The 21,345-nt window shown below is 39.9% G+C and overlaps 1 protein-coding gene across 1 annotated transcript in view; it reads left to right on the forward strand.

Annotated features, from left to right (window-relative positions):
* Positions 1-21,345, forward strand: part of LOC114493998 (T-cell surface glycoprotein CD1a-like) — a 338,703-nt gene that overhangs the window by 211,450 nt on the left and 105,908 nt on the right.

Raw genomic sequence — 21,345 nt, forward strand, 5'->3', positions numbered from 1 at the left:
CTTCTGCTGTTTCATTGTTGGTGTACAGAAATGCCTTTGATTTCTGGATATTGACTTTGTATCCCGCTGTTCTGCCAAATTCATTTATTAGGTCAAGCAGTTTTTTGGTAGAGTCTATAGGATTTTCTATGTATACTATCATGTCATCTGCAAACAGTGACAGTTTTGTTTCCTCCTTTCCAATTTGGATGCCTTTTATTTCTTTTTCTTGTCTGACTGCTGTAGCTAAAACTTCCAGTACTATATTGAATAGAAGTGGTGAAAGTGGACAGCCTTGTCTTGTTCCTGATCTTAGTGGAAAAGATTTTAATTTTTGCCCATTGAGTATGATGTTGGCTGTGGGTCTCTCATATATAGCCTTTATTATGTTGAGGAATGCTCCCTCTATTCCCACTTTACTGAGTGTTTTTATCATGAATGGGTGCTGTACCTTATCAAATGCTTTTTCTGCATCAATTGATATAATAATGTGGTTTTTGTCTTTGCTTTTGTTTATGTGATGTATTACATTTACTGACTTGCGAATATTGAACCATCCTTGCATCCCTGGAATGAATCCCACTTGGTCATGGTGTATGATCTTTTTAATGTATTGTTGGATGCGGTTTGCCAGTATTTTGTGAGGATTTTAGCGTCAATGTTCATCAGTGATATTGGCCTGAAGTTTTCCTTCTTTGTTGTGTCGTTATTTGGTTTTGGAATTAGAATGATGTTGGCCTCATAAAAAGAGTTTGGGAGACGCCCATCTTTTTGGATTTTTTGGAATAGTCTGTGAAGGATAGGGGTTAGCTCTTCCTTAAATGCTTTGTAGAATTCTCCTGTGAAACCATCTGGTCCTGGGCTTTTGTGTGTTGGGAGTTTTTTGATTACTGCTTCAATTTCTTTTGTTGTTATTGGTTTGTTCAGGCTTTCTGCTTCTTTTTCACTGAGTTTTGGAAGATTATATTTTTTTAGAAAGTTGTCCATTTCACCTAGGTTTTCAAATTTCTTGGCATACAGCTCTTTGTAGTAATTTCTTACAATCCTTTGTATTTCTGTGGTATCTGTTGTAATCTCTCCTCTTTCATTTCTGATTGTGTTTATTTGGATCTTCTCTCTTTTTTTCTTGATGAGTCTGCTTAAAGGCTTGTCGATTTTGTTTATCTTTTCAAAGAACCAGCTCTTGGATTCATTGATCCTTAGAATTGTGCTTTTAGTCTCTATGTCTTTTAATTCTGCTCTAATCTTGGTTATTTCCTTCCTTCTGCTTGCTCTGGGCTGCCTTTGTTGTTGTTCCTCGAGTTCTTGTAGACGTAGGGTTAGGTTGTTTGTTTGGAATGTTTCTAACTTTTTTAGGTGGGCCTGTATGGCTATGAACTTCCCTCTCAGGACTGCCTTGGCTGTGTCCCATAAGTTTTGGGTTGTTGTGAGTTCGTTTTCATTTGTTTCCAGAAACCTTTTGATTTCTTCCCTAATATCATTCTTGACCCAGCCATTGTTTAATGGCATGCTATTTAATCTCCATGATTTGTAGTGTTTTTGGTTTTTTTCCTTGGGGTTGGTTTCTAGCTTCAGTCCCTTGTGGTCTGAGAAAATGCTTGGCGTGATTTCAATTTTCTTGAAATTCTTGAGGCTTGTTTTGTTTCCTATCATGTGGTCTATCTTTGAGAATGTTCTGTGTACATTTGAAAAGAATGTATATTTAGCTTCTTTTGGATGGAGGGCTCTGTATATATCAGTAAAGTCCATTTCATCTAGGGTATTGTTCAATGCCACAATATCTTTGTTGATATTTTGTTTAGAAGATCTGTCCATTTTTGATAGTGGGATGTTAATATCTCCCACTATAATTGTGTTGCTGTCCATATCTTTCTTAATGTCCTCTAAGATTTTCTTTATTTATTTCGGTGCTCCTATGTTGGGTGCATATATATTTACAATATTTATGTCTTCTTGATGGATTCTTCCCTTGTGTATTATGAAGTGACCTTCTGGGTCTCTCTTTATGGACCTTTTTTGGAAGTCTATTTTGTCTGATATGAGTATTGCTACCCTGGCTTTTTTTCCCTGTCCATTTGCTTGGAAGATTTGTTTCCAGACCTTCACTTTCAGCCTGTGTAGGTCTTTTATCTTGAGGTAGGTCTCTTGTAGACAGCAGATATGTGGGTCATTTTTTTCTTATCCAATCAGCTATTCTATGTCTTTTGATTGGAGCATTTAATCCATTTACGTTTAAGGTTATTATTGATAGGTACTTATTCATTGTCTTTTATGTGTGTGTGTTTCTCTCTCTCTCTCTCTCTCTCTCTCTCTCTCTTTTCCCTCCCTTCCTTAAAGCAGCCCTTTTAGAATCTCTTGCAGTGCTGGTTTGGTCGAGGTGTATTCTTTTAGACTTCTTTTGTCTGGGAAGCTTCTTATTTGGCCTTCTATCTTGATCGGGAGCCTTGCTGGATATAGTAGCCTTGGTTGCAGCCCTCTGGTTCTCATTACCTGGAGTATTTCTTGCCATTCTCTCCTGGCTTGAAGTGTTTCCATTGAGAAGTCAGCTGTTAGCCTTATTGGGGCTCCCTTGTATGTTACTTCCTTTTTCTCCCTTGCTGCCTTTAAGATTCTCTCCTTGTCTTGAAATTTTGTCATTTTAATTATGATGTGCCTTGGGGTGGGTCTTTTTGGGTTCCTCTTGATTGGGACTCTCTGTGTTTCCTGGATTTGTGTGACTTTTTCTCTCATCAAATTAGGGAAGTTCTCCTTCATTACTTGTTCAACTAGGTCTTCAATCCCTTGCTCTTCTTCTTCTCCTTCTGGTATCCCTATTATACGGATATTATTATGTTTCATATTGTCTTGCATTTCTCTTAATCCCTCTTCATTCTTTCTGAGCCTCTTTTCCTTTTCTTCCTCTTCCTGGATGCTGTTTTCTACTTTGACCTCCAGCTTGCTAATACAATCTTCTGTTTCATCAGTCCTGCTTTTCATTCCTTCTACTGTGTTCTTCAGTTCAGAAATTGTATTTTTCATTTCCTCTTGACCTTTGTTGAGAGTTTCTATTTCCTTTTTCATGTTTATATAGTTTGCAGTGAGATTGATGTAGTTTCCCTCTAATTTCTGAAAGCTCATTGCGAGTTCATTGAACTGCCTGGTAATCATTGTTTTGAACTCACTATCTGATAGTTGAGTTGCCTCTATTTCATTTAGCATTTTTCCTGAGGCTTCCTCGTTTCCCTTCAATTGGGGGTTGTTTCTTTGTTTTCTCATTGTTCGTGGGTTTCTTCTTTTTTCTTCTTGTTTGTTAATTTGATCTGTTCTGGTTCCCTGTAATTATGGTGTGAACTTCTGTGGTATAATATTTGTGAGATTCAGTGGTGCAATCTCCTTCATGTATCCTGGTGCTCACAGCTTCCCCCTACTCTTTTTTTGTGATCAGTTGGAGGAGTAAGGCAAAATGTTTTAAAACAGCAAGACAGTATACTATGATATTTACATTAGCAGCCAGTAGAGAAGAGATGGGTTATTCTTTGGCTCCTTATAGTATCAACCATGATCCTCCACCCCACTATCCACGTTTTAGAAAGGATGGAAAGAAGGTAAGACTCTTATTGGGGACAAGAGGATTGTTAGTTGGATCTAGAAAGCTGTGAGGCTGTGGGAGATCAGTTTCTAAGGTAGGGTTGGACTAAAGATTAGTATATAGGAGTAGTGAGTAAAAGAATAGAGACAACCCCACAATAGTTTAGTTCAGAAAATTGCAAAGTGGGCTGAGATCAGGTAGGGGTATTGAGAAGCATTTACAATTGTATAGACTAGGTCTTACTAGCAGTAATAGTAAAGTGACAGTCTTGTGGCAGAATCGATGAGGTATAGATAATAAGAATAAAGAGTATAGAACCTTCAGAGGTGTATTAATGGAACACAGATGAAGGATAGTAACTTCTCAACACCTTGTGACTGAGATACCAGGGGGAACCTATCAAATGACAGTATAACCAGCCAAGCAAAGAAGATTATACAGAAAGAAAAAGAATACCAAAATATTATTAAAATAAAAAATGTCGGAAAAGTGAGAAAAAGATAATACAAATTTACAGTAACTTGCAAGATTTAAAAAAAAAGGCAAAGAAAAGCAGAAGATGGAGTGCAGGAGAGATAAATTTGGAGTGGAAAGAATAATATTAGGATGAATGGAAGAGAAACATAAGGGATTGCGAGATAAAAACAATAAGAATTGAAAAATAAAATGTCACATAAAACACAAGATAAAATCAATCAACCAACAACAGCCACAAAAACAAAACAAAACAACAACAACAACAAAGAACAACAAAAAACCTCTTGTTGGTTTCTAATTGGCCAGACCAGTTTTTCTGATCCTGCTGGCTTCAGCTGGCTGAGGGACCTTTGAAATGCTTCTCTCTCTCCCACCCAGACCTCAGCTGGTCTGTCAGGTAGCCTGGGTGCTCCCGAACACACTGGCTCTCTGGATCTCACTTCCACGTTCTTCTGGACTCCGGGGTCCTGCAGGTTTCCAGCTCTATGATCTCAGGAGGCACCAGCGACGTTTTGGGATTCACTGCGCCCTCCCTGGGAATCATAAAAGGGCACACCCCTCCCCCAAACTTTTGAGATTTGGGGTCTAGGATCGCCCTAAGCGCCTCGCTGCGACCCTTCCGGGTTCACGGGTTCAAAGCACGCGAGAGTCAGTCACCCTGACGGTGCGTGCACCAAGCCGTTTCCAGCTCCGTGTTCCCACCGAACTGCACTCCGACCGGGTGTTGGCACCTTTCCCTGCTCCCCCAGTCGGGCTGGCTAGAAACTTCTGAGCCACTACTGTAGGAACGCACGGATCACCACGTCCCTCCCAGAATCTCAGCGTGAGATTCATGCCTCCCTATGGGGCGCGAGCCGAGCGCGGCCCGGCTCTGTACTCTCCACCGATCTGCACTTCCACTGGGCTAGGGGTGCGGGCGCTCTTCCAGGCTGCCCCTGGTCCTGTGGGCTAGAGGCCCTCACTTTTCCCAGGTCTCTGGGCGGGTGTTCATAGTCCCTGGGCGATTTTTTCCCAGTCCAACTGGCCAATCTGTTCCTTCTAGCAACACGTTCTCCCCTGGAGTTGCTCACCCACCGTATTCGGGGGAGGTAGCAGCGACTTCCCTCTCCCAGGTGCCCTGAGGCAGACCCCAGAGCACCGGGCGGGCCTGGGGTCTGCACACCCCTAGACCCCGCGCTGATCCCTGGGCCCCTTTTGTCCTGTAGCAGTCTCCTTACCATCTGGTTTTGCAGTGAGTGCAATAATTTTTGATGTCCTGCTTTCAAAAGTGATTCGGTAACCTAGCTCACTTGCTCTGTTTATCCACCAATCCGCGAGTTTCCCCTCCTCTTCACAGAAGCCAAGAAAAACGCTGCCTAGAGTAAAGCCGCCATCTTCCCTCTCAATTTTTTGGGATCTTAAATAAACAATGGTTTATCTCACTTTGGCCTTTTATTTTAGGTTAACAAACCAGTCATGAGTTTTGTTATTGTTATTATTTTTGTTTTCTAACAGTGGGGATTATAACCCACCCCACCATTCTTTTCATATTGTATCTGTAAATGCTGGCTCTGACTAAGATGTAGCTTGTAGATAAATAGTATGTTTGTATAAGAATCCTAGGAACTAACTTCAAAATATACAGATACTAACCTTTAGCCATCCCAGCTCTGGGGAGTTGCTGACCTTCAGAGCTGGAAAACCAGGATGATGAAAACCAGGATGACACACACCAGAGCATCACTTGATCAATTTTGAGGTCCTTATCAGAACAGAATGAGCTGGTCTGCATGTAGAGAAATTTTTAACTACCTCCCCTTCATCTCTTTGTTCTCCTCTCCTGCTCCCTCCTTACGAAAACCTCTGCCTGCACTGAGACATTAAGATGGTTTTTGAGGCACGAGCTTGCCATCTTCTCAGGTTGCCAGCACCTGAAATAAAACTACTTGCCTTCTTGTCAGAACTAGTCCCAAGAGTCTGGCTTGAGTGTGCCTTTCAAGGTGCTAGGGCGAGGGGTGGTGCCTTTCCCGGTTTGCTTGATTGTTTTATATGCTGATTTTGTTCTCCCTTACACACAGAGGCTCACAGGGCAAGTGCAGACTTTCTTAGATGCCTCATTTCCTCCCCCTTGCCTTTTTTGTGTAAAATTACTGTTGGTCAAAATGCAGTCATCTTGTGTAGAATAACAGACACTGATAAAAACAGTGAGGTAAATAGTTGTTTTTGTTTGTTTGGTTTCCTTTTTGCCTAGAAATGGGTACACCCCACCCCCTTATTTTGACTGAGCATTGAGGCTTCAAGTCCATCTAGTCAGGAGTTAACTGGGTTTGCAATTTCTTCATGTTTCACCAGTCATTAAATTCTTCTATTGTTATTTTGTTTGTGAGATAGGGCAGTTTAAGAGGTTTCATTAAAGTCTGCTTCTTTCTTAGGTTTTGGTATCTCCTTTGTGATATACTTTAAAAGGATATGATGTACCCTCACACTTTTTGCCCCTCTTCCAGCTGTAGACTCCTCTTGTTACTGAATGCTTGCTAAACTGCTTGGAAGAGGGAGCAGGGACATTTTGTTTTGCTCAGATTCAGTCTCATTTGTAGGCAGGTGCTTCGTGTTTTACTCTTTGAGATTAAGCCTCCCAAGTGGCCCTCCCTTTCTCTCAGCAGTCTGGGACATCTAACAGTCTAGGACAGAATGTTTTACTGTCCTTCCCCCACTGCTCTGCTTTCCTAGCTTCAGTGCATCTTTACTTGCCTGAGTTACCTGAAAACAACAGAGCTTTCTACCCTATCCTGACCAACTTAAGGCATGTGTGCGTGCATGTGTGTGTGTTGGGGGTTGGGGAGGATAAGGCAGAAAGTACTGGTTGAAAAGGTTTTCCATTCTCATGCTGGTCCTATACCTAAGGTTTGTATCAAAAGACAGTTTTTCTGGTCCCTATTCTCAATTCCAATTTTTCAGGAATCTCTGGTGAGGACTCTGGAAGAATTCTAGAAACATAAGTGAATTATCCATGCTTGTGTTCTATATCCTCCTGCTAGCCTTTAGGAATTTGTTAATGTTGTGGAGTGGGTGAGAAGTTTCCCAATATACTCCTCTTTAGTTCTTCTCACTGGACCAGACTAGATTAACAGGAGAGAAACATTTAATACATGTACATTACATATATATACAAAAATGGGAGAATTACAAGAATAATACTCAGATCTAAAATAAGGCTCCAAGAAGTGTTTCAACTAGAAGCCATTTTATATTTTTAAATGAAGAAACAATAAATTTGTCAGAAACTTACAGGACAAAAAAGCTAATGCCCATTTTAAGCAAGTTTGGGTATCTGTTATTGAGGAATTTAAACAAAGTTAGAGCTTGTGTAGTAAATTATTCAAGGATTATAAAGTTTGTTTATACATACTTTCCTGATTCTGGATTTTATAACTCTTATGAAAAAGTTTCCATGGGCTAAAGATAGTTTTTTCAATAAATGGTGTTGGGAAAATTGAACAGATATGTGGAGAAAAATATAGAAAGTGGGTAAGGTGATTGGAAACAGGTTAAGTGCTGAGCAAGCCTCCAGAAGCCAAGCGCATTGTCCTTTCTCTGACCCCTCTCCCACACACTGAGCCACAAAGTGGTAAAGTGGGTTGCCCCACCCAGGTGAATACCTAAGGCTCTGCCCCATACAACTTAACAGGTGTGTTAAGACAGGGAGTTAAAGCAGTTCTACCTAATACACAGAAACAAACACAGGGAGGATGAGAAATTGAGGAGGCAAGGAACTATGGCCCAAATGGAAGAACAGAACAAACCCCCAGAAAAAGAACTAAACGGAAAAGATAGCCAATCTAGCAGGGGCAGAGTTCAAAACACTGGTGATAAGGATGCTCAGGGAACTCTTTGAGCATGGCTAAAGCATAAGGGAAGAAACAAAGGCTACACTAAGTGAAATAAAGAAAAATCCATAGGGAAACAACAGTGAAGGGAAGGAAACCAACACTCACATCAACGATTTGGAACATAAAGAAGAAATAAACATTCAATTAGAACAGAATGAAGAAAAAAGAATTCAAAAAAGTGAAGAGAGAATAAGACCACTCAGACACATCACCAAAAGTGCCATCATCCCAATCATAGGGATGCCAGAACGAGATGAAGAAAAGCAAGAAACTGAAAACTTATTTGAAAAAAATAATGAAAGAAAACTTCCCTAATCTGGCAAAGAAAACAGACATACAAGTGCAGGAAGTATAGCGAGTCCCAAAGAAGTCAGGCCCAAAGAGGACCACACCAAGACACATCATCATTAAAATGCCAAAGGTTAAAGATAGAAAAAGAATCTTAAAGGCAGTAAGAGAAAAGCAGAGCATTCCCTACAAAGGAGTTCTCCTAAGACCATCAGCTGATTTCTCAAAACAAACCTTGCAAGCAAGAAGGGTCTGGAAAGAAGTATTCGAAGTCATGAAAGACAAAGACCTACAATCAAGATTAGTCTATCCAGCAAAGCTACCATTTAGAATGGAAGGACAGATCAAGTGCTTCCCAGACAAGATAAAGTTAAAGGACTTCATTATCACCAAGCCCTTATATGAAATGTTAAACAGACTTATCTAAGAAAAAGAAGATCAAAACTATGAACATTGAAAAAACAGCAAACTGACAACCATCAATGACTGAACCTAAAAAAATAAAAACAAACTAAGCAAACAACTAGAACAGGAACAGAATCATGGAAGTGGAGATCACATGGAGAGTTATCAGTGGGGTGGGGGTGGGGATATGGAGGAAAGGATACAGGAAATAAGCAGCATAAATGATAGATACAAAATAGATAGGGGGAGGTTAAGAATAATATAGGAAATGGAGAAGCCTAAGTACTTATATGCACAACTGATGGACATGAAGTAAGGGGGGGTGCAGATGCTGAAGGGAATGGGGGGTACTGGGTGGAAGGGGATTAAGGGGAGAAAAAGGAATGGGACAATGGTAATAGCATAACCAATAAAATATACTTAAAAAATCTTTTAAACTCCTAAAATCCATCTCTTAATTCTATAAAAGTCAATCGTGAATCCTATTCTCTGGAAGTAAAAATATGCATTGGTAATAAAAACCAGCCTGATCTCTTAGAAATACATATAAAGTATTTATGGATAAATCAGAGGGACTGTAAGGTTGGCAAATTCACCAGTAAAACCATCTGGGTCTGCAGACTTTTGAGAATGAGGACCCTTGCTGGCGTAGCTCAGTGGATTGAGCACGGGCTGGAAACCAAAATGTCGCAGGTTCGATTCCCAGTCAGGGTACATGCCTGGGTTGCGGGCCATGACTCCCAGCAACCACACATTGATCTTTGTCTCTCTCTCTTTCTCCCTCCCTTCCCTCTCTGAAAAATAAATAAATAAAATCTTAAAAAAAAAGATTAAAAAAAGAGAATGAGGGAGTTTGGTTTTCAATTAGCATTCCAATGTTGATATTATTCATGTATACAAATTTTTCATTTATTTTGTCAATTTTACATTTTCTATTTTCCAGATAGAAATCCAGTTTAGGTTGTTCAATGGTACTAGTGTATATTCATGTTTACAATTAAATACCTTATATATAAATAAGCTACTGGAGATTACAACCAAACTATAAATTTATGAGATCAAATTTGACCCATGCACCAATATTTTAGGGCAAAATTAGTTTGAAAAAAGTATGTATGTCCACCCATAATTTCTCTTGAAAACAATCCACATATCCTTGACAATCATCAGAAGCTATATATATATGGCTTTCTATCTATCTATAGATAGATATTTATATATACATATATAAATAAAGTGGGTTAGTAAACTTTTTCTTGCTTTCTACTTGTGAAGGGAACCTATCCAATTTCAATTCGGTTGAAAAAAAATGCTCCCAGGATGAGCCATCAAGAGTAGTGCATAAGGTTCTGTTAAGGAATCAAAGTAGCTAAAGGTTGTTCCCTACTAAAAGACTTTACAATAGAGGTATCATTACTATCCTCAATCTTCAGGTGAGGTAGCTGAGACTTAGAGCAGGTTACTTGTCCAAGGTCTGGTTCCATACCCAGTGCTTACCTCTCTGTATTATTCTACTTCCAACATACTAAATTGATAGACAAAAATATGGTGAATCAAAATATGGAAAATTTGCTATGTCTCCTAGAAGCCATATCACAGATCACCTAAAGAAGATACCATTTTCTCAAATTAGTATTTTGTTTTTTTTAATGAAGGCTGTGATTCAGTATTTAACCAGTTTCAAATGGGCTTTTGCATACTTTGTCCTACACAATTACCTATGAAATAACACATCACCAGCAAAACAACAAATCCCTTCTCTGGATTTTGTGGTATCTGTGCTCCTACCTGACACTGGTTAATGGCAGAATGGCTGCCATGGAATGGAGACTGTCTTCCTTTATCTCGGTGATGCCGACTGATGTGTTTACTTCTCTGCAACTGCTGGTGTAATTTTGCAATCTAAAAACGGGGAAAAAATAACAAGTGTAATCCATACTATATAAAACATCCTAGCTTAATAAGAACCAGTATAATTCAGCCTTAAAAATGTTTTGAATTTTTAAACCATATCACAAAATCTGATTTAGTGCACACAATTTTCACATATACACATACAGAAGTGCACATGAATGTATATTTTAAAGAGAAACAAAACAAAATTATGTTCCAATACCATTCTCAGTGTTCATGCTTACCAAGTACTAACCAAGTTTTCAGCATTTAAAATAAATTGTATGACAGCCCTGGCTGGTGTGGCTCAGTGGACTGAGCACAGGACTGTGAACCAGAGGGTCACTGATTGGATTCCTAGGCAGGGCACATGCCTGGGTTGCTGGCCAGGTCCCCAGTAGGGGGCTCATGAGAGGCAAAAATGCACTGATGTTTCTCACCCTCTCTTAGCTGTGGAAGTGCCCCCCTGGGGAGTGAGAAGTCCTAGCCCCCCACCAGGTTCCCAAGCCCGAGGTTCCAGTGCCAGCAAGATAAGTCCCTGTAACTCCCGGCTGTGAAAACCAGTAGAGATTATGGTTGAGTGAGATGGAGGGCTTCTGGAGTAACATTCTAACTGAGATAACATCTGACTACCTTGGCATTAATAAAATGTGTTAAATGTTAAATATTAAATATGAAATACAGTGAACAGCTCTGGCTGGTGTGGCTCAGTGGATTGAGTGCTGGCCTGCAAACCAAAGGGTCACTGGTTTGATTCCCAGTCCAGGGCACATGCCTAGGTTCCCGGCCAGGTTCCCGGTGGGCGGGGGGGGGGTCATATGAGAGGCAACCACACATTGTTTCTCCCCTTCTCTTTCTCCCTCCCTACCCCTCTCAAAAATAAATAAATAAATCTTAAACCAATACAATGAACAAAAATAAATATTAAAATAATGTTATTAAAATCCTCCCACAAAGAAAACTTGTGACTCAGAAAGCTGGCTGAATTCAAACATTTAAAGAAGAAATACCAGTCTTACATTAAAATCTTTCACAAAACAGAGAAGGTGTTCCTAATTACTTTATAAAGTCATCATATTTCTAACACTAAAAACTTATTAAAAATGATGAGAAAAAAATTATGAAAACTATACATCAATATTTCTTATACATGCAAAATTCTTAACAAAATTTAATAGAATCTAGCAATGTATAAAAGGTTTATTATATGATGACTAAGTGGGTTTATCCCATATAAGGAAGATTTACTTAAAATTTAAAAAGCATGATAATTCACCATGGTAACAGAGTAATGGAGAATAATCATATTTTATCTCAATAGATAGAAATAAAACACATGAAACATTCATCATATCTTTGTGTCAAAAACTTCCAATGGAAGGGCACCTTCTCAGTTTTATAAAGGGCATCAAAATAAATAGCTAACTACCATCTTACTAAACGTTGACAATGCTTTTCTTGTAATGTTGGGAGGAAGGAAAGGATATCGGTGCTGTCAATTTGTATTCATCATTTTAATGAATGTCCCAATCTTATTAACAATATGAAAAAAATTAAAGCCATCTGGGGTAGCTCAAGACAAGACATGTGTATTATTTTGGGAATGCATTGTAATTCCTTCTTATCTCCTTTTGGGAGAGGCTTCTTGTCCTGTGACTGCTTCTTCACCTTCTCCTTCTGCACTTGCACACTGATATAATGTACCTCCAGGTCACATGAAGGTTTGTACAACCTGGACATGTGCTGCCTTTGTCTGGGACCCTCAATAAGGAGCCTCAGACTGGAGGAGGTGCGGTCTCTCTCACACCCACCTCTCGCCAGGGGTGCACTCCCCTGTAATGTGAGCAATAAATGGCACACCCACGTGTGCTAGTCCACCAGGTGTTTTTTTTTTTTTCAGAATATCACAAACATTTAAGCAGCTCCCAGGTTTGGAGCTCCTGTGCTACAAGCCATAAAGATTTAAAGCAAGAAACTTAACTATCTTTATTTGTAAAGGACATGATAGTCTATATAACAGAGAATATTTACTCCTGTTCTATATTCTCTCTTCTCAGTTCAGAGCCTTCACAGTTAGTACACAGCTTGCAAAGTTTGTTGGAGAACCAAATTAGCAATATAACTACAAATCCAAGACAAAGGTCAATGAGCTAAACTCTTCTTGCTTTATTCAAATTATAAAATAAGTATAAATAGCAGCAAACCAAAACAAAACAAAATACTTGGAGGATACAACTGCATATAGTAACATTTAGATCTGTACAAGCTAATCAGAGAAAATTGTAATTTTGTAGAAATAATGGCTACAAAAGATAACCTTCAAAAGAAAAATATTTATAGGTAAGTTCAATATTTGATGTGTCAGTTAGTTCTCACTATGTATAATTTTCATATGTAAAAGAATGGACCCACCTGAATATACTTTTAATAAAATATAAATCAAGTTAGATAAATAGAAATTATATAACTGTGGTTTTAGAATAATTGAATTAAATTGGTTTACTGGAATTTACTTAGTATAATTTCTTATAACATACTTTTGGAGATTTAAAGTAGAGCAAGTAACAAAAACTGGAGAAATGAAGATTTTTAGGTTACAAACGCAATGAAGAGATTTCATGTGAGACTGACTGTAACTATGAGTAAAGCATCTGGGAAAAGTATCCCAGAGTCATTTCCCACATGAATATAGTTTACTTGGAAGGTACCATACCGAGTTTGCCTTATCTTCTTCAAGGGGTGGGCTAAGGTAACAGTCCTAACAGATGAACAGCTGTTCACTGCAGGTGAACGACTGCACATCAGGCACTGGGTTTTTAATTCAGAATGAGAGAAGGTGAGCCAATTTTACCCTTTGCGACAGTATGGATGGACCTGGAGAACGTTATTCCAAGTGCAATAAGCAAGTCTGAGAAAGACAAATGCCATTTGATTTCACTCATATGTGGAAACTAATGAACAAACTGAACTAAAAAACCAAAATAGTGACACACTCATAGAGAGTAGGCTGACAGTTCTGAGGGGCTGAGCAGGAAGGGATGGAGCAAAAAAAAAAATGAGTTGTGAACACGGACTACAGTGTGGTAATTGTGGGGTGGGGAGGTGGGTAGAGGTGAAAGAGGATATAAGGGGAATAAATGGTAATGGAAAAAATACATTAATAAAAAGCATTTTAGTCAAACTGATTACATGTTAGGGAGCAAGATCTCAAATACTTCTAAGAATAACAGTTTTGCAGATTCTTTTCTGCATTAAAATTAATAAGGAAGATTACGTGGAGGTGGGAGAGTAACCAAGGTGAGGACTAGATTATGGGATAGTTAATAAGATCTTGTGCTCTGTTGAGGGTGCTGACATCTTATTGCAAAGGTCTTATTGTTTCTGTATATCTAGGTGTTATTAACAAGGTACAGGGCTTACTTAAAACACAGATAAATTTTTACTAAAGAAGTTATATGCGTGGAAGGTGACTGTGAGTCATGACCTGCTCAGTCTGGAATTTATGATCAGGTCACCCTGTGAGGTGACTTTCCATAAAACACCTTTGTTTCCCGAAACTTCCTTTCTAAGGATAGAAACAGTAAGCATGTATGAAGAGTGTAGAGAAAGAAGAAACTTTACTGTCTTAGGTTCTTTCCACTGGTCTTAATAATTAAAGGCTTTATTTATTTATTTTTAGAGGAGGGGAAGGGAAGGAGAAAGAGAGGGAGAGAAACATCAATGTGTGGTTGCTTCTTGCAGGTCCCGCACTGGGGAACCAGGCCCACAACCCAGGCATGTGCCCTGACTGGGAATGGAAGCAGCAACTCTGGTTCACAGGCCAGCACTCAATCCACTGAGCCACACCAGCCAGGTGGGTCTAATGATTAAATCAACATGAGTCAGATTGACAAGAGAAAATAAGCGAATTTAGTAAATATATATACATCAGTATCACTACATGAAAGACTAAGAGAACCTGCATACAGGAAAGGTTCAAGGAAACGTAGTTGAATTGACACAGAGAGATCTGATCAGATCACCGCAGAGGAGTAAGAAGAGGCCACAAGAGTAGGCAATGGTAAACGGCCTGGGAAGCGGTTGGCTGAGAAGCTGAACGCCTCCAGAGCACGTGTAATAAGAGAGAACTGTCCCACTGGCTCTCCTCTTCCCCAAGGCTGTCCGGGTGATTTTGCACAGCTGCCTGTGTTTTCCAACAGACAGTATTTTGGATGGGAAGGAACACCAGGTACAGCCTAGGATCAGGCTGGCCTGGCAGAGGGTGGCAGGGTTATTCTTTGTGTGTTCTAGAGGAGACAAGCCCTGAGGTAGAAGCCTGCCATTCTTCCAAAACTGTGCAGTTTTCATTTTAGTTTCACTTTGTTGTTTTAGCTTGTGAACTAGCACTATAGAAATAAGGTAATTAAAACTAACAGCAGAAATGATTAGAGAACTCAGATGTTAGAGTTTACCCTTAATTGATAGGCTTCAGTGACCATGTAGAAAGCTGTTATTCCAAAATTGTGTAATTTTTGAATAAAGGCTCCTTTCCTTTATCACCAAACCTTTGCCTCTGGAATTTGCCTGGAGGGTGGTGGCAGGCAGCAGTGTAACAGGGTGCAGCCAGACACCCCCCTCAAGGAGGGATTTGTAATGGGGTCCAGAACTCAGGGTGTCCATCCAGGCAATATTAAAAATATGGGATGGCCTCACCCTAAGTTTGAACTGGGGTTGAGACACATGAGCAGGGCCATTGACAGTTATTTTGCACAGCAACAGATTTGCAAATAACCTCATGAGTGGTCATGTAACATATCTAACTTAAATGGTTTCATGGACATGTTAAATAGCTGAGGCCATGTCTTGAGCCAGGGAAATGGGAGTGACTTCCACCCAGGATGTAACTGAGAGGCAACTTGCCCTAGTTACAGCACCTGTGTGAGAGCTTGGAGATGATTTGCCCCATGACACGGGGCCACCCCTGCCTAGACTTACTATGGCAGCCCAGAAAAGCTGGAAAAATACAGGAATGTTGGCAAGTGTAGCCAATTGTGGGAAGAATTGGAAATGGGGCTGCAGAGGAAGACTGGCACTAGAATTTGAACCCAGGCACAGCAGCCATGGCAGGAGGAACCACGCAGCTCTGGGTTTTCCTTTCCCACACAGGTTAGGAAGCCAGAAAGCAAGATGTAGCAGCGATGCAGAGCTCTCTCTTGGCAGTTTGGAAGAATGCAGGAGACACACAGGGGAAATGAAAGGAGTGAAAGGACTCTCCCTGGTGGGCCATTAGAAGGTGCCATGTGATTTTGGATTAAGAACTGGAGATCCCGGTGACACAGCTGATACTGCTGGTGACCAAGGAAGACCTCCCAGCCGAGCACAGATAACTTGGAGGAACTAGGGACTACCTGAGCCTCAGACTTCTATTTCTTTTCCTGAGATATGGTACCCTGGTCTGGGCAAAGGTGGGGAGGGGGGAAGGAAGGACTGTGTGTGTCTGTGGGTGTTTTAAGGAACTTTGGGATTTTAATGACGACATTCAGTCATTACTCTTAAGTCTGTATAACTTTTGATAATAAATTAACACTGTGTGAACACCTTCCCTGGTGGCCAATCAAGGAAAATTATGGGAGGCCACATGTGCAGTAGCTTTTAAGTAATACAACTACTTGTACACATGCAGTAAAAGCCGGCCAAAAGTAGCCAGGAAGGACCCATCCTATGAGAATAGAATCCCTCTAGCCCACAAGGTCAATCTCTGCTTGGAGTTGGCCTGCTCCCATGTTCTCTGGAGTATACTATTGCTTAATAAATCTGGTCTCTCTCTTTCTGCTATAAACTCTATGTGTTCAGTTCAATTCTTTGTTGCCATCACCAAGAACCTAGTTACCTATGACCACCTGTGACAGTAGGACCCCAGATGTTCAGTAACAGATTAAGAACACCCAAACCTGTAGAGAACATCTGTATAAGAGTTAATTTCATGATCTCATCTATAAGAGGAACCTAATGAACAAAAAAAACCCCAAACAGAACCAGAGGCATGGAAACAAGGAGCAGACTGACGGTGACCAGAGGGGAAGGGAGAAGAGGATAAACCCGTAAAGTGGGGGAAGGGCCTAGATAAGTAAGAAGTATAAATGATCCATTGACATGTAAATAGGGCAGGGGGTGGGCATGGGAGAGCAATGGGAAAATTGGGACAACGGAACAACAATAAATAAATAAATAAATAAATAAACTAAAAAAAGTTAATCTGAGTCAAATGGATATCATGCAGGTAAGTGTGGGCAAAAAGGGGCCACATACTAGACCTGAAAAGCTCGGAGGCGGCCTGTGTGGCAGCCACACAAACTCAGAGACCTAAAGTAACCACATAATGTGGTCTGAATTAAAACTTTTTAACTAAAAGCAGGTTTTGGCAGGTAGTCATGCTCTAGGCTACAATCTTTTCTGTCAAAGTCAATCTTCACCTTAATGGAGCCAATCTATTGTCTTTTCACATCTACTATAACATAACTTTGAAATGTCACAATAATCTCCTCTCTGCCCCTCCTTGCACAGGCACCACAAATCCTGTCTTTGTTACTATTATCATGTTAATGGTTGACTGTTAACCATTCTGTACCCACCTCTGTAAAAGAAGTATGTGTTTCTCATTTTACTTTTTCTAGTCCCAGAGGTTTCCCCACTTTGCTTTCTCCTGCCTCCCTATCTGTCACCAGTGGAATTCATGTAACCCACTTCTGTCTTCTCTTTTGACTGTATGAAATCAGTTACAAAGTTGCCATTTTCCCAGAGCATTTTCTCAATCTGTTGAGGTTTTGCTTCCCAGCAATTGTCATTAGTTTGGCTCATATAAACTCAAAAATTCTCTACAGATTTGTACATTTATGTTGACAGAAGCAAAATCTCAAATGCTCCAGAGAATGACAGTTTTGGAGTTCTTTCTATAATAAATTTCAGATTAAGGAGGAAATTTAGGAAGATTACATGTAAGTGAGACAGGACAGTCCCACATAACAAGATTATATGCTCCCTTGAGGGTGGTTACACTCTATAGAGGTCTGGAAAAGACCTCTGATATTCCAAAGGTGTGTTAACCTAGATGCACAAGAACAATGGACAGGGCTCACCTAAGGCACAAATAAGCTTTTTATACACCTGGAGCATGACTACCTGCCTAGTTAGAAATTTATGATCACATCGCCCTGTGAGGTTACTTTCTGTTGCTTAATTTGTCAAGTTTATTACACAGGCTTTATTTTGTTCACAGTTAAAATGAGGTACATGAGGCAACTCGCAGGTAAAAATGAGGTAAAGTACACAGGGGCTTCAAAAGATCACTGCAGGATAATGAGATGTTCAGTTTAAGGAAAGTTATTTCTGGTGATAGCTTACTATGGGCAAGACCCCTATTTTAAATTCTTTGAAGTAAAGGTAAAAGTTTCTAATAAGCCCCCAGGGTCTTAATTGTCTTCCACTCAAAATAATTCAGATGCTAAAGTCACACATTTTGGGGAGTCCTATTCTGAACCCCTACAATGACAACACAGCGATTTAGCTTGTTAGCACCAATAGAAAGGTCTTTCTTGTATTCATGCAATTACCCCATTCTTTTCTTATAGAATTCTCTTGCCTTCACACTGTAAACAGGACACTATTTAAGTTTCTGCTTGAATCTGTGCTTACCTGCATTGCAATTCTGTGATTCCAAATAAACCCTTACTGCCTCTCATTTTGGCTTTTTAGATTTAAGATAATCTTAAATTTTCCCCAAAGTATTTTCTTTCTTAAATAAGCCCTTGCTAATTTCTGTTTACCTGTACAGAGAAATAACAAAATAATAGCCAAAGCCCATTTATCTACAAGCTACAAAAAAATTTTAAGAGCCTTTTAGCCATTATAAACAGCGTGGAAGAGGAGAGTCAGGATGCACAGCAGAGACAAGGTTATGATGAGAAAAGCATGGACAATAAAGGAGGGCCAATTAAGAAGGATATCTTGGATAAATAACTCCAGAATACTCTTGATTTTATTTTCCAAAAATTATCACAGTTTTTTTTTAAACCAGGAGGAGGTTGCAAACTCTTTTCTTAAATATTGTTACGAACATTGGGTGATGGGTTCAAGGTCATGACTAGATGCACATTTGTACCTGACTAATGAAATGGTAAGTCATATCATTTACGCTGTCAGTTTGGTTATAACACATGTTTTATAAAGGTGTGTGATATCTGATAGTAAACTGTATCTGAGAGATACCACAAACTCTAAAGTTATTGTTGGTATAGTTTCCCTGCCACGCCCCCTGCCCCCCCCCACACCTCGAACTTTGAAGTCAGTGTTGTGTGTGTTTTTCATTTACTATGGAAAATGAGTAGAAAAATATTTTGATTCAATGATCCAAGACATGTTGAAGACCTTCAGCAAATGCTACTCAAGTGTGATGATGAGAATGTAGAGTCAAATGTGAAAATGAGAGTGCTTTAGATGAAGATTATGTGGAAGTTTGTTCATAAGATTCTGATGCTGAGCAAGATATTTCTAGTGAAGAAAGTGAAGATGAATTGACGCGTGCCCACCCGCCTGCAGTGAGCACGGAACGCTGTGGATGGTTCGTCAAAACACGAGAAAAACATACACAGAGACAACCAGGTCCTGTGGGAGAATTGGGACAGAATGGCCACCCTCTCCCAAGTGGGGAGAGTGCCTTGGCCACCCCCTCTAGTGGGGAGCACCCCCCAAGTCCATACCCAAGCAGATTTTTATTGAGAAAACAGACTTAGTTTGTGGATTCACAGTCTGGCAGAAAAGATCAAAAGATGTAGGCAACTTACAAAGGTGGGGACAGAACTCCTGCTGAGATTCTGGGCAAAGGTTTGGGGTTTTAACATATGGCTCAAAGGGCCTAGTTTTGGTTTCCTGTCTGTGCTTTTAAATTCCAAGTTAATAACATCCTCCAGCAAACAGATCTCACAGGATCTTGCATGTTCTATGTCCCAGGCCTGATTACCCTGGGGGTCCGCCATTTCTGGTCTGGGCTGTTTCGCCCCTGCAGGCCTGAGAAGACAAAGGCAGCCAGGAGAGTTGGATTTCTCACATCCAAGAGCAAAGACTCAGGCTTTGACAAAGCCAAGGGGCAGGGGTTGATGTCCATCACCCCTTCCTTTCCACAGCCCCGTGAGTTTCTTCCTTAGGGCATTTCCACGTAATCACATCTGTCTGAAGTTCATTCTCTTTTTCAGAGAATTGTTACCCATCATTGACTGCCGATCATGCCAGGGAAATAAGTTTTGTCTCCTTCAGTGGCTCCTGGTCCGGAGGTCTTTCACTCAGCCTAAGTCACGGGGGGTTACAGCTTCCTGAGATCAGGCAGGGCAGCCCTCAACAGTGAATTAGGTGTGAATGAAGAGTATTTTATTAGCTAGGATAAAGAATCAAAATGGAGAAAAAAAATCGGTAAGACAAATTAGAAAACAGCCTCAGAATATTTTGTGTCAACTTCCATTACTTTCTTTGGCCAAACACAGAAAATGTCAAGACAGATCTTGAAATTTGGAACTGCTTTGTCACAAATGACAATTTATTTATCTAATCTTATTTTTTATAAGCAAAATAGAAATTTGTATCTCTTTCATATGATGTAAGAGTTCAGGAAAAAAAAAAGCCTTCAAAATGCCGAGGAGGAATTCATCAGGATCCAGATGTGGCTTCCTTTCTATTTAGTTCATTCTTTTTGTTCTTTTAAAATATATTTTATTGATTATGCTATTATAGTTTTCCATTTTTTTCTCCCTTTTATTCCCCTCTTCTCTGCACCACCCTCCCACCAACATTACTCCCTCTTAGTTCATGTCCAAGGGTCATACATAAAAGTTCTTTTGCTTCTCCATTTTTTATGCTATTCTTAATCTCCCTTGTCTATTTTGTGCCTGCCATTTATGCTTCTTATTCCCCATATCTTTTCCATCCATTCTGTCCCACCCCCTCCCCACTGGTAACCGTCCATGTGATCTCAATTTCTGTGATTCTGTTCCTGTTCTAGTTGTTTGCTTAGTTTCTTTTTGTTTTTGTTTTTGTTTTTAGGTTCAGTTACTGATAGTTGTGAGTTTGTTGTCATTTTACGGTTCATATTTTTAATCATCTTTTTCTTAGATAATTCTTTTTAACATTTCATATAATATGGGCTTGGTGATAATGAAATCCTTCAACTTGACCTTAACTGGGAAGCACTTTATCTGCCCTTCCATTTGAAATGATAGCTTTGCTGGATAGAGTAATCTTGAGTGTAGGTCCTTGCATTTCATGACTTGGAGTACTTCTTTTCAGCCCCTTATTGCCTGCAAGGTGTCTTTTGAGAAATCAGCTGATAGTCTAATGGGAACTCCTTTGTAGGTAACTGTCTCCTTTCCTCTTGCTGCTTTTAAGATTCTCTCCTTATCTTTAATCTGGGGTAACATAAGGATGATGTGCCTTGGTGTGTGCTTCCTTGGGTCCAACTTCTTTGGGATTTTCTGAGCTTCCTAGACTCCCTGGAAGTCTATTTCCTTTGCCAGATTGGGGACCTTCTCCTTCATTATTTGTTCAAAAAGTTTTCAATTTCTTGCTGTTCCTCTTCTCCTTCTGGCACCCTTATGATACGAATGTTGGAATGTTTGAGGTTGTCCCGGAGGTTCCTAAGCCTCTCCTCATTTTTCTGAATATTTGTTTCTTCATTCTGTTCCAGTTGAATGATTATTTCTTCCTTCTGGTGTAAACCGTTGATTTGAGTCCCAGTTTCCTTCCATTCACTGCTGGCCCCCTCTATATTATTCTTTATTTCACTTTGCATGGCCTTCACTCTTTCCTCTATTTTGTGACCACACCCAACCATTTCTGTGAGCA

This window comes from Phyllostomus discolor, chromosome 4 (genome assembly GCF_004126475.2).
Source record: "Phyllostomus discolor isolate MPI-MPIP mPhyDis1 chromosome 4, mPhyDis1.pri.v3, whole genome shotgun sequence".
Lineage (NCBI taxonomy): Eukaryota > Metazoa > Chordata > Mammalia > Chiroptera > Phyllostomidae > Phyllostomus > Phyllostomus discolor.